The 14,160-nt window shown below is 32.7% G+C and overlaps 1 protein-coding gene and 1 long non-coding RNA gene across 2 annotated transcripts in view; one reads left to right on the top strand and one right to left on the bottom strand.

Annotated features, from left to right (window-relative positions):
* The window catches only part of LOC142322249 (clavesin-2-like), a 72,782-nt gene extending 66,766 nt beyond the window's left edge, over nt 1–6,016 (bottom strand). The window contains exon 1 of the mRNA XM_075361123.1: nt 5,899–6,016. The gene's annotated coding sequence lies outside the window, so the exon portion shown is untranslated. The remainder of the gene's footprint in view (nt 1–5,898) is intronic.
* The window catches only part of LOC142322258 (uncharacterized), a 69,690-nt gene that overhangs the window by 17,954 nt on the left and 37,576 nt on the right, over nt 1–14,160 (top strand). The window lies entirely within an intron of this gene.

Below are 14,160 nucleotides of genomic sequence, written 5' to 3'. Positions count from 1 at the left end.
AGTCAAGACCTGAAGATATAATCACTGATAGAACCAACAAAATACGAATGTCCCTCATAAACCCTTCCTAGATACACGTATGCCTTGAAGAAATTATGAATATTTGTTCTGTTGGTATCACTTGAGGAAGTCTGACAACATACAATCACTGCCACCTTTGTACACATGAAAAAATTAATACAGTATTTATGGTAAGTCCTTCCGCAATCTTACAACCTAACAACAGAGAAGAAAAAGAAGACCACTGGAAAACAGCAGACGAAAAATAGGAGAAATCTAGCAGCCATCCAAAAGAACGAAAAGGTCTACACTCTACATTATGATGCCCTTCTCAGGGCTCACAAGTCTTTCAAAGTTTATGATTGTAAGTACTTGCAACCAACAAACACGGAGAGTCAGGCAAGAAGTTCGCTGTCTTAAGATAGCAAACTCAGCCCATCCCAACCCCGTATGGGAAGACACCCACCTTGTGATGATTCCGGTCGCCACACCACTTCCCTCTGTTCCTAGCCCTGAAGGGCTTTAACAGAATTCGTCTTATAGACCATCAACTGATTACACCTCACAGTAATAAGCCAGGCTGGGATGTCACCGATGTAATTGCTTCGGTAGACATTTACATCGGTGATTTTTTAACTCAGCTTTTTCTTTTGCTGCAGGCCTCAGACGGACATCTTGAATGTCCTACATCGTTGCCCTCTAAACTAGCTAACCGAGTTCGCGGAAGCACGTACCCCGGGCTTAGTTCTATATTTTACAGAGCCAATTTGTAAATGTTGCTTGGATCGAGGCAAAAGAAATTACAACATACCACAGCAATGTTGCTCGCAACGATGGAATTTACTCCTAGCTCCCTTAGTGAACTTATTTTCAGTTCATACCCCTGACTTGGGAGTCCAAACTTGCCCAGCCCAAACTGCCGGTATAAGAAGTCCAAAACCAAGATTCCTTGAATTTTCTTCATCTTATTAGTCAGGCAACCGCCTACGTACACCACATGTCACTTCCTCCACGGTGTGCAATGGACATTGACACTCCAAATGTTTGGGCTTCATCAGGTGCATTGTTACTAAATCGAAAAGCACTAGCACCGAAAGGCCTTCAGTGGACAGACTGAAGGAGAATCACATCGGGAGAAGGACGCACATATCTTGCTAATCTCCCAAGGAATAACCCAAGTAAAATACTTCAAAACACGAGCTACAAAGAATCGGAACGCAATCTCGAATTCTATCTATCTTTAACTAAAAACAAATGTATAACCGCCATTAAAATAGAATACCAGTCAAATAAATAAGAAGACGTTAGCAAGGGACTGATCTTCAGGCTCTACAACGAATTGATGGGAAACATCCCCCTCCGATATCCTTGCGTTCCGTTCCGAAATTCGAGGTCAGTGTGCAATAAACCCGAGGATAATGTGGGAAAGCATTTGAAGTAATTTTGCGGTAACAGTCGAACGTTCACACTAGAGTATTCTTTTTGGGATAGTATTCTTGTCTGCGGTTAACTACGGCAAGCTGTTCCGTGGGTTTAGTTGTAAAGAGAATAAAAAGTGACAATGAAGTTAATTATTGATTTTTTAATTGTTACCTTGTTAGTTTAATATACTTGCTTTTAATTTTTATAACTATTGAAAAGTTTATACTAAAATCAGAATTCTATATTGCAATGTATAATTGTTATACGATTTATACGTATTAATTCAATTAAGAATAATAAATTGTATTTATAAAAATATTTATGTGAATCACGTCTTGTCGATCTCTAACACACGACAATATTATTACATAATTTAAAACCTTATAATGTACAAAAAATATTTATTTTAAATTAATGTATTATCTAATCACTGTATTTATCTTATTTTAATGGATAAATATCAAAATGGATTATTATTTAAAAATACAAACATTTGAACCTTCCGACCAATTCTACTAATTCGTTTGAAGAGTTTTTATTTTAAAATAATCTTCATCGTCGACCTTTGTCGTGAATAAAAATACTACTATTAAACGAAACGAATTATTAATTCAATAATAATTCTAATTGATTAATCAAATTATCAACGTTCAGCCTCAGCACTTACGCCACGAAAAAATCAGGAAAAATGTATAAACTGTACAATGAAAACTAGTGCGTTGAACAAGCAAAATAAATGTTACTAGATCACTTTGAACATTAAATAAACGTATTAGAAGGCCAATAACCAAATAAAAATTACAAAAAAATTGTTTAAAAAACCGGATGACTTGTTGGCAGTCGTTTTTCACTGAATCTAGTACAATAAACCATGTAGTCGGTAGCCTTGAACGTGTTACGAAGTATAAATACTTGACCATCCTAAGAAAAAAAGGCAAGTAATAATAATTAAAGAAGAGATTTTTTTCTAAATGAATAAAATAATGCAGTAAAAAACGGAGTTCGAAATATGTTTTCATTTTATTAAAAAAAATCGATGTGGAGACGTCATGACTTCCTTATATGTCTATTGAATTACATACACACGTCTTTAAAAGTACATAACATTTTATTTCATTAATAACTTCTGATATTTTTTCATATATTGTTTTTATTTTTATTATTGAATTTTTATTTAATTTGAAACATTTTTTACAATCAAAGGTTAATAAGTATTAATAAATCAATATATTTAAATTAAAAAAAAAAAAAAAAAAAAAAAAAAAAAATATGAAGTCGATTTTGAACCGATGTGCCTTCCCTTGTAAGATCCAATTATTTCATTAATTACGATTTTATTTCGCTATAACTCTGGAATTAATGAAAAAAGCACTGCTTATGATATATCGTTGAAAAGCTCTCATTATGAGGGCTTATTACTGCACTTAAGAAAAAGTAAAAAATTCATTTTTTTTTTAATTTGGGCTTTTTTTGGACACATTTGGTCCAGTCGATTGCAATAAAAAGGGGAGGTGCACAACTAGATGTTACAGCAGTCCTAAATCTAAAATTTCGACATTCTAAGGCTAATCGTTTTTGAGTTATGCGAGATACATATACACATACGAAGGTACGTACAGACGTCACGCCGAAACTAGTGAAAATAGACTCCCAAGGATAATCAAAATGAATATTTCCGTTGATACCTGAAAACGTACATTTTTCGCGATTACAATACTTCCTTGCACGAGGAAGTAAAAACATTCTTCTTTTTGGTTGATGTTACAGCGCCGAATAAAATAAATAAATTTTAGCACTAACTGGAGAATAAGATGAGAATTTTTATTTCTTGCCATTTACCCATCTGATAGGTAGCAATTATCGTCACACAATTGCAGTATCTGTTAATTTAGGTCAAAATGATCTTTAATCAATACTTTTTTCTTTTTTTTACCATTAACCTATGTCTTAATGGCAAGCTATGTTACAGGATTCTGATTGTCAAATAAAACTGTGATTATATTATTATAACCAGCCATTAGAAAAATTGAATTAAACTCCAGTTATTAGAAATGAAACCTGAGCAATAATAGAAATTAATGAAAAATATCTGGTAATCTTCAGCTATACTGAAATAACCGGAATCAGAATTGAAAAAAATAACGTAAAACAAAATTAATATATATATATATATATATAATGAAAAATGTTGAAATGTAGGAAGAGGAGTTTACAATAAAATGCCAGGAAAAATTCTACGATCCGTAGAATGAAAAGTAATGTTGTAAGAACAGTCACCAAAATTAAAACAATACAAAAATCTCAAATTACAAGTATCGTGGCTTAAATATGCATATTTTGATTTATACTATTATCGAATGTTTAAAACAAGTGAGAAATCAAAAATACTATAATGCCACTGATTTAATAATATTGCAAAAGTTTTCAAAATGTTTAAATACTTGGTTTATACTTTTTAGTCATACTTAATAAAATTATTATCATACATTGCATGAATTTAATTGGTAGGTTAATTTGGATTTCAAAAGATATGATATATATGAGTGACGTTGAAATGTTATCAAATTCAAAACCATAAAAACTCTCTTACTAAGTTTTTCATTTTTTTATGTCAAACGGCTGTCGGATTTGTCATCTGCGACCCCAAAACCCTGCATAGCCGTTTTACAGATTTTTCAATTTGTTACACTCGCGCTCTTAATTTACCCCAGTACGGGGGAGGAAGTTTGCAAAAGTAATGGTGGAATATTGTATTATCACCCGACCTTAGTAACTGTACAAAATTTAATTAATCGGCAATGTCAGGAAGTATGTTAAGTTAAGGATGCAAACTTTGAGGACAAACATGAAAAAAAAATCCCTCTCGGCACGCTGGAAGGCAAAGGTAGATTTCACCAGTGCTAAATAGGGGATAAAAAAGATTTCTTAAAGTTAAGAAAAACTTCAAATTTACTCAATACGACAATGGTTGCATGTGAAAAAAATTTCACATGTTTAGCATACGACAAGCTCCATCTTATTACAATTCCAGAAAAATTTTGGTCATTCCTTCCCGTAAGGGGTGGTCATATCAAAAATTGTTTCAGACAAACGTTTTAGGTAATGTTTAGAGGACTACTAATGACTACTTGATAACGAATTCGATACTGTGTTTATTAAGGGACGTGTGATTTTTTTCGAAACCCCATTTTCCACCCCCTGGGCCAATGGTTGGTATAAAAAATTTACTAGATACGTTTTAGGCCCTTATCCAAAGAATGTTAGGACTTAAACGAATTCGATATTTTACTTAATAAGAAAGTTATAGCTATTTATTTATTTTTTGTTGTTGAATACCTTGCCGTAAGGATTGATCATATCAAAACTTCTTTCAGAAGGTAATGTTTAGAGGAGTAACGATCACTTTAAATTGATTTGATATTGTGCCTATTAAGGGAGATATGATTCTTTTTTGTCTTCAAAACCCCACTTTTTTCATCCCCTGGGCCCATGGTTGGTGATATAAAAAAATTACTAGATAAAATTTAGGCCCTTATCCAAATAAAAGTAGGAACTTTAAACAAATTCGATATTTTACTTAATAAGAAAGTTATAGCGAGATTTTGTTTTTTCGAATAAGTCCTCCCCATTTCCATCCCCATTGTCCGATTTTGTTCGTTAACGAACTCGACCGAGATTTTGGGACGAGTTATTTTTAAGGAACAATTTGAAAGTGATTGACGCAAAATTACGGCAGTTATCCTGTCCACAAGAAAGTGAAATATATATAAAACTTGAGGTGACGGTTGTTTTGGGGTCTGGGGGATGTGAAATGCGAAGATGTGTTGAAATTTTCCGGAAGTCGAATCATGGTACCCATTACAATAGGTAGCTTTCTTATGAAGTTTACCTAAAACACTGTGAAGTAAAGAAAAGCAAGTAAAAAAAAAAAAAAAAATAGTTTTGCTTATTATTGTCTCGACAAGTAATACAGATTTACAGAAAGTTATTATGCAGTCTATATGTTTAAATTTATAATGCACTCGTAAACTGATTGCACTTTGAATTGTAAGATCTAAAAGATAAACTTAACTTTTTTATTTCAATAAATCTCATTAATTCAGGTTCCATTCAAATTGTTCTGGATTGTAAAATTATACAAATTGCAAATTTAACGCATAGAAAATTTTCGAAGTTATATACCATATCGTTACTAAATGGGCTATATTTATCCTTTTTTTCGGTTTAAACATAAAAAAATTAAGTATTCTATAGCATGACTGATATTTCAAAAAAAATTTGTCTCTTTTTATGTATGCATAATAATAATTTTAATACAAGTTAAGGAAGTATTCATACATAACATCACGTAATATTTTAACTACAGTAGACTAGCGATAATCTGCCCTGTCAGCCCTATTGCTGGATTATTGAAAACAATGGATTAGTGGAAGAACACAAGTTAATTTAAAAAATCCGTTAAGTTAATTTACGTACCTTTTTATATCTTTTGTTTTTAACAAGTAGATTTTAGACCATATAATTAATTCTACTGATAGAACAGTTTAAAAAATCCATTTTAACACCACTCTTCAATTATTAAAACTTACTGAAGGTTATTCATAATTGGTTTTTTTATTTAAATTTTTATATTAGAAGATAAGTTATTGACGTCTGCGAACTTCATTCTTGAAAAACTACGTATATAGCGTCAACCTAAAGAAAACCACCGGATTTTATTATTTGTAATTAACATGAAATCCAATCTGTATTTTTTTGTGTTAAATAAGTCGTATATTTATATTGTTCAATATCGGTGGACACTACGCGCACACTTTACTACACTAACTAAACGAGAGATCTTTACACTACTATAACGCCCAGTGTATGAGACAAGACACAAAGGCCACATACGTGAGAAGTTTTGAAGGTTATACTTTATAAACAGACTCTTTTCTTTCTATGAGAATAAATTATTTATTTTACTTTTATAACAAACTTAAAACGTCTTGTCGTTCTTGCCTATCGTAATGACGGATTACTGGTCGTGCCGAATTAGAAACTGACGAATTACAGCGAATCTATTTTATAAAAAACATTGTAGACATGAAAAATTTAGTGAGCATCTTTTTTATCAAGAAATTTTTTTGATGATTTGGCTTTTTCGAAAAAAAAACAAAATATCGCTATAACTTTCTTATTAAGTAAAATATCGAATTCGTTTAAAGTTTTTACTACTATTTGGATAAGGGCCTAAAATTTATCTAGTAAATTTTTTTAATATCACCAATCACTCAGGGGGTGGAAAAAGTGGGATTTTGATTACAAAAAAGAATCATATCTCCCTCAGTAGGCACAGTATCGAATCAATTTAAAGTGGTCGTTACTCCTTTAAACATTATCTTCTAAAAGAATTTTTTATATGACCAATCCTTACGGCAAGGGATGACCAAAACAAAAAACAAAAACAAAATATTACTATAACTTTCTTACTAAGTGAAATATCGAATTCGTTTTAAATTCCTGCTATTTTTTGGATAAGGGCCTAAAACTTATCTATGTAAATTTTTTTTATATTACCAACCATTGGTCCAGGAGGTGGAAAAAGTGGGGTTTCGAAGACGAAAAAGAATCATACCTCCCTTAATAGGCACAGTTTGTGTATAAAACTGACTCTCTCTCTAGACTTTCATTCCGTAAGAATCGACTGTTGTACGTTCTCATTTGTGAGAGTTTACATTCTCGTTGTTGAGAAGTCAGTCCGTGAAAATATTTATAGCATTTGTTTGTCTATTTTTCCTTAAACGATCATTCCTTTCTTGGCAACTTTCCTTTAAACATTTGAACAGCGCGTTTAGTAGGCCGACCCATATTTTAATTATATAAAAATATATATATATACATAGTTATTAGATACTACTACGAATTGTAAAATAAAATAACTTAAAAATAAAAATAAAAACGTACTTCAAAAAATAATAGTACTAAAAAGTTAAAAATAATTATGTTTTTATTTATTAACTAAAGTAAAAGTATTTACAACAAATAACTAATTTTGAAGTCGGTGCCAACCAATCCAACTGGGGATCCCCCCGGTTGGATCTTCTGTTGCCTGCCTCAAATCCCCAGTGAACGGTAACGAGGACCGACTATGTCGTTCCCAGCCCGCCTGCCAGAGACCGGGTCTCGGTCATTTGCATTGCCTGCCTCTAACCACAGGAATGGGAAGAACCAGGTCCCGCAATGCCGTTCCCAGCACCCCCCCCCCGGGTCTCACCCCAGCCGGGTCTCGGTGTTAATTTTTTTATCGATACCTTGTTGCCTAAGATATTTCGTATGTTAGGCCCTAGTTTAAACTCCCGCAATACCGCATAACAGACAGTCCACAAGGATGTGATGCACCGTTAGTTGGCAGTCGCAGCGAACACAAACGGGTGTATCAGTCTTAGTCATCAGATATCCATGAGTGAGACTAGTGTGCCCTATTCGCAAACGACAAATTATAACAGCTCTTCACGACGATTATTCCCGCATGAAGAGCTACAGGGTGACACAGTGTCCTTAACTGATCGAAGTTTATTATTGATTATAGCATTCCGCATTCTGACATTCATCACGAACCAAACTATTCAGAAAGCAGAGAAGATCGTTCGAAACAACGCGATTACTGAAAGGAGGCTGCAATCATGCCTCATTTTCCGTACGGTCTAACGCTCTCATTGCCTGAAATTCCAACATGGCTGGGGATTCAGCAGAAGCTCACACTTGTATTACCTTGAGTTATTTCAGATATGATAGACTGTAAATCACAGACAATAGGGTGTCTGGAGTACATATCACTATTAGCTTGCGTTCAATTGAATCTGAACAAACAAGTATGTGTCGGAATGTTGGGCTAAGTATAGTTAAGGTCTTGGTAATCGCAAACAGCTCAGCGACAAAAAAACTGACGATTTTAGGAAGGCCAAACAAGTGTGTCCTATTGCCAACCACCAAAGCATTAGCAACAGAATTATGTGTCTAGAGCTGTCTGTCTGACTCTGGTGCGAGAAGGAACGGTGGACACATCGGATGCTTGGTGATGTCAAGCGATGGAGTGGCAGACGCCACAGTTCCGTAGATTATTACTTAACGCAGTTCCTGACGGGCTATGAAGGGTAAGGTCCTACCTGTTCAGGTTCTGCCTGAACCATTCCGATGAATGCCCTGTCTGCCACGAGGAGGAAACCGTCTACCATGTGTTTTATAAGTGCACAAGATACGATCGTGAGAGAAAAGATCTATTAGATATTTTACATACAGAGGATATGTTCACACCAGAATAAGTGCAAGATATATTATTGCACTCGGAGACGAATTGGAAGGCTGTCGCTGACTATACCAGGACAGTCCTGCGGGACCTAATTACCTGGGAGGAGACCCGCATTTCATTTCATTTGGCTATAACTCTGGAACCGATGAAAATAACTACCACTTATGATATATAATTGATAATATCTCAATGATGACTTATTACGCAGTTAAGAAAAAGTCCAAAATTCAATTTTTTTTGGACTTTAAGCTTTTTTAGACACTTTTGGTTTAGTCGATTGCAATCAAAAGAGAAGGTGCACAACTAGATGTTACATCAGTCCTAAATCCAAAATTTCAGCATCCTACGGCTAATCATTTTTGAGTTATGCGAGATTCATACGTACGTATGTACAGACGTCACACCGAAACTAGTTAAAATGGATTCAAGGATGGTTAAAATGGATATTTCCGTTGAAATTTGAAAACCGTAATTTTCGCGATTACAATACTTCCTTTACTTCGTACAAGGAAGTGAAAAAGAAATAATAATTCTTAATTTATTCCATAAATATTTAAATAATAATTGTTAATGACAATGACAGTAAGAAGAGAGAATTATTTTAGAATAACAAGACTATTTACAAAAAAAAAAAAAACAAATAAATAAATAAACAAATAAAATTAAAAAAAACATGAAATAAATCTATTTAAAAACAAAAAACATTGTACTAACAACTCAAACTAAATTACTTTCAAACAGTGACTATCGCAATTAGTGCAGGTCATCAACTTACCTTAAGTAATTTATATATATAAATATTTATATTTATACATTTTTATTGCGCACCTCATAAATAAGTAGAACATTTATTCTGATTAGTACATAATAATACATTATATAAATCCATTCAGAAATGAGTACAATTAATTGTAGATAAAAAGCAGATTTGTTTAAAGTCCACATCAATTATTTAAAATACAAATAAAGGAAAAATATTAAGATAAATACGCGAAAATACTTCCCGTACGTCCTGTTGTGTAATAATAGCTACAAAATAATTCACAAATCTGAAGGCGTCACTGAAAGTTATTTCAGTAAATATTTATTTCAAGGTGAATGATTTGAAAAAATTCAAGATTTTTTAAAATTTATTATTAGTATTATTTAAAAAATAATCGACTTTTTAAGTCTTTGTTCTACAAAAAAAAAAAAATCGTTTAATTGCATTTTAAATATATTGACAGTAAACGTTTGTTAAATAGTTCGATAATTTATTAAAAATAGCAACGGAAGCACATAGTATCATTTCTGGTAAGTCGAAATATTGTGTCGATTTATTCGAAAACAGTGTTGTTTTGATATAGTTATTTTTTAAGAATAAGTGATTATTCTTCTCAGCAAGAATTTTTAACATAAAATATTTAATTGCCGTAAGGAATAATAATTGTATCTGCTATAATAATAGATATAAAAATATTTTCGGTAAAGTGAATCGGTCAACTGGTTTCTTCGTCGAATAAAATTGTCAAGTCAGAATTAACATGTTAAAAATTGCAAGTTATAGTTGTTTTAATAATTTCTTTCAGAGTATAAATAAAGAGGGCAACTACCCTTTCTTCAAATATTAAATAAATTTTGTAATATTCAGTTGCAATAGAGAGATTTTTGGGGATTGACCCCATCGCCTTCTGAATCAACCAATATTACACATACACTCAAAGATACGAATATTCTTTTATCTTTTTAGATTATACAGAGTGAGCAACATATAACCAAACCCATAATTGAAACCGCTATCCAACAATATTTATGAAAAACTCTCACACAAGTAGCACGACTAGTGGATGTATATGTTACTACTAATTGTTGCTGCCGTTTGTCGGGTGGTTCGTGTCAGTGCAGTATATGTTATGTTGCAGTCCAGTATTGTGAGTGCAGTTGTATTTGTGTAGACCAACCGATTTGGTCTAGTGGTGAACGCGTCTTCCAAATCAGCTGATTTGGAAGTCAAGAGTACCAGCGTTCAAGTCCTAGTAAAGTCAGTTATTTTTACACGGATTTGAATACTAGATCTTGGATACCGGTGTTCTTTGGTGGTTGGGTTTCAATTAACCACACAATCTCAGGAATAGTCGAACTGAGACTGTACAAGACTAAGACTACACTTCATTTACACTCGTACATATCATCCACATTCATCCTCTGAAGTATTATCTAAAAGGTAATTACCGGAGGCTAAACAGAAAAAATCCACCTACTCTCTCAACTGCTGCAAATCTTACTTTTTTGAAACGGAATTCGCCGGATATCATATTCCTGCAAAGGTAATTTTAAATTAAAAGTGAATATTTTTTTACTATTTCTTACCAACCAACCTGAGGGTTGGACTGCACTACTGAGGGTGGACCTAAGGATGGACTGCTCAATCGATCTGATGACCTTTTTAAAGCCACTTTCCTTTTTCATATTTTTTCAAATGCTGCTAATTTCATTTCATTAAAAATGTTGAATTGATCATCAGTTTCTTAAAAAACGAAGTCAACCTTCTTTTTAATTTTATTTTTTTTTTGTCTTCAATCATTTGACTGGTTTGATGCAGCTCTCCAAGATTAATCCAAGATAAATATATGGAGGCAAGACATGGATAATATCTGCACATGACAGGTATAAATTGCAGTCATGAAGTTAGTGTTTTATCTTCTCTTAAGGGTTACACCGGATATGATAAAGAATGAAGCAATATTGTAAAAGAGTTAAGTACTGAAAACTTGTAATTGAAAGTAAACAGATAATAGTAGATTAGAGATGATTGATTACAACACTTTTAAAAGATAATTACAAAAAGGTTATCATGAAAGAAATATTATGATTTCAGATCCAAGGAAAGGTAAGAGGAAGAAATATCATGTAGTGATTGGGCATCAGAACCAGTTTCACAGAGTAAAGGGATGAAGAAGACCAAATAACTTTTATAATTACTCTTAATAGCTGCATCACAGAAGTTTTATGTAAATTCAGTATAATAACTGGTTGTTAAAATTTGTTTGTTTAAACTTATCTGTACAAAGACAATCTGCGATTAACTTATTAGCACAATCAGATAAAGATTTAAAACTAAGCGGCTATCGTTTCTCTTAATATAATCTCTTTTCCATAGCAAATGTTTAAAAAACTAATTCGGTCCAACTATATGTGTTTTCCATCTTAAACTTTGATTTTATACTGTATTAAATTGCTAATAGAATAAGTATCATCAGCTAACCTTATTAAGTCGTTTATCGTAAAATACTGATATTTTTCTACTATTTAGAGCTTATCAGCAAGCAGGCGCAAGTTAACAACTGTAAACAATTAACTTTTACTTTCATTCTACACAAACATTCATTAAAATATAAGATTGCTCCACTTTATACTATAGTCAGATTTTTTAATTCCACAAATACCTCTCATCATTTGCGTAGAATTGGCAGAAGAGAAGTGGGGAGGCGCTCCATCGTGCAAGAAATATACTTTGCGTCTCAGCGCTAGAAAAAAATCTTCAAGCAGCTGCGGCAATTCTTGAAGAAAGTGCAGAACCTCAATATTTAAGCCGGCCAAATACTATGAATGGTCCAAACATTGTGAAGAAGGCCGTACCATACATTGATGCTAAATCGGTGTTAAAGATTGTCTTCCACCGTTTCATGACGATTTACTTCTGCCCATGTATGCTCATTGCGCAAGTTGTTCACGCTATCTCGAATACAATTTACCTCATCGGTCAATAAAACATACTTGTAGAGTTGTCGATTTGTATTCCACCAGCTGCAGAACTACAAGCAAAGAGGATCGTCTTCTGGATGTAGATATTGAACTGGTTGTTTATGATAAGGATGAAACCTATTTTGTTTAAATATTCTCCTAACCATCGAATGCGAAATTCCGAACCGCTCAGAAATTACGTCGTTTACTGACGCCTGTACTGCGCTTTACTGCATCGGTAATAATTTCATCAATAACAGCGTCGAGTTGAACAGAACGTTCGTAGCTGCATACTAATACTAGTTAGTGAATCGGTTTCCAGTAGATAGAGAAAATTCGCGCTAGTTGTTTTGGGATCTGGAATCCTGCGATTCGGAAAACTTATTTCATATTCTATTGCAGCAGCTGTAGCATTTCCATTGCACACACCCAAAATGAATACCAGATCAGCGTATCCCTCTGTTGTAAATAAGTACGACATTACTTCAGTGGCAAACCGATCACGTGCAAAATAAAATTCACAGAAAATCTTTTCTGCCAGCACACTTTACAGTGCCCATACTTAATGTACCTTAAAGAAGGTTAAACACTAATAGAGTATTGCGCATTGTTGATAACTGTCGTTATTTATTGCCAACTTTGAAATAATAATTTCTCAAATAATTTATTGTATTTCTGTCATTAATAAAATAATTATTATCCAAGTAATTTTTATTTATTTTTATCTTACAATTGTTTTGTAATTTCCAGTTTTTTTTTGTAATTTTTTAACAGCAATTTTTAACAGTAAATTTTGTTTTAACAAATTTTTCACGTTTCCAAAAAAGAACTTGGTTTTCTCACTTTACCAAAAAAATATGAAACTCTCTACAAGTTTTGTTGAAGATTTTTGTTTGTTTATTACTCATTTAAAAATATATTACCGCCAAACATAAAAACATGGTGTTTTTTCCCCAATTTATGGGTTTTCAACCCAGATTTCCCAAAAACTGTTGCAGATACGGTTCTGGAACATATTTTATTTGATTTTTCCGGACAAAAACCATAAGAAATCATTAATTCTGCTTCTTAATTAATGTCTGAAAAATTTCAGTACGAACTCATTTCACCTGGATAGCTGAATTCTGAGCGAAATCTTTCACTAGCCGTAACTCGCAAACGAAGCATTTTAGGATATATGTTTATTTTTAATTTCTCCATTACTTTTACGAGTAGAATAGGTTATGAAGCCCTGGGAAAACTCATAATACATCCTTCGCGCGCGCGTGTGTTATTTAACAAAAGAAATAAGAATATTTGTTTATAAAAAAGGAGAACAATGATCTATTGTTGAAAATAATAGATAAATCGGTAAATAATCTTTGTTATTTAAAAAAAAAAAAAAATATTATACTGGGCTATATATTGGGCTACATGTATATATATTTTTTGTACGTCATATCATGTTGCCACAATAACAAACCGTGTCTGTTATGTTTGCATACTCTGGGAGTAAGGTCATAGAACGGCAAGTGTTTATTATCTATGTAGCGTAATAATAATTATTTAAATTATCAAAATATTCTATGTATTTAAGAAAATACTTTTCCGTCAACAAGTAATAACTTTGCTTTACTTTTCTAACCGAACAAAAATTTAATCATCTAAATGTTTACCTCGTAAATCTGTTCGTAATAATAAGATTAAAACGGTCTGTTCTGAATGTTACATTATTTTTCATGATA

The sequence above is a fragment of the Lycorma delicatula genome, chromosome 1 (genome assembly GCF_047948215.1).
Source record: "Lycorma delicatula isolate Av1 chromosome 1, ASM4794821v1, whole genome shotgun sequence".
Taxonomy (NCBI): Eukaryota; Metazoa; Arthropoda; class Insecta; order Hemiptera; family Fulgoridae; genus Lycorma; species Lycorma delicatula.
The sequence above is the reverse complement of the archived record's forward strand: the minus strand, read 5'-3'. Positions and strand labels throughout refer to the sequence as shown.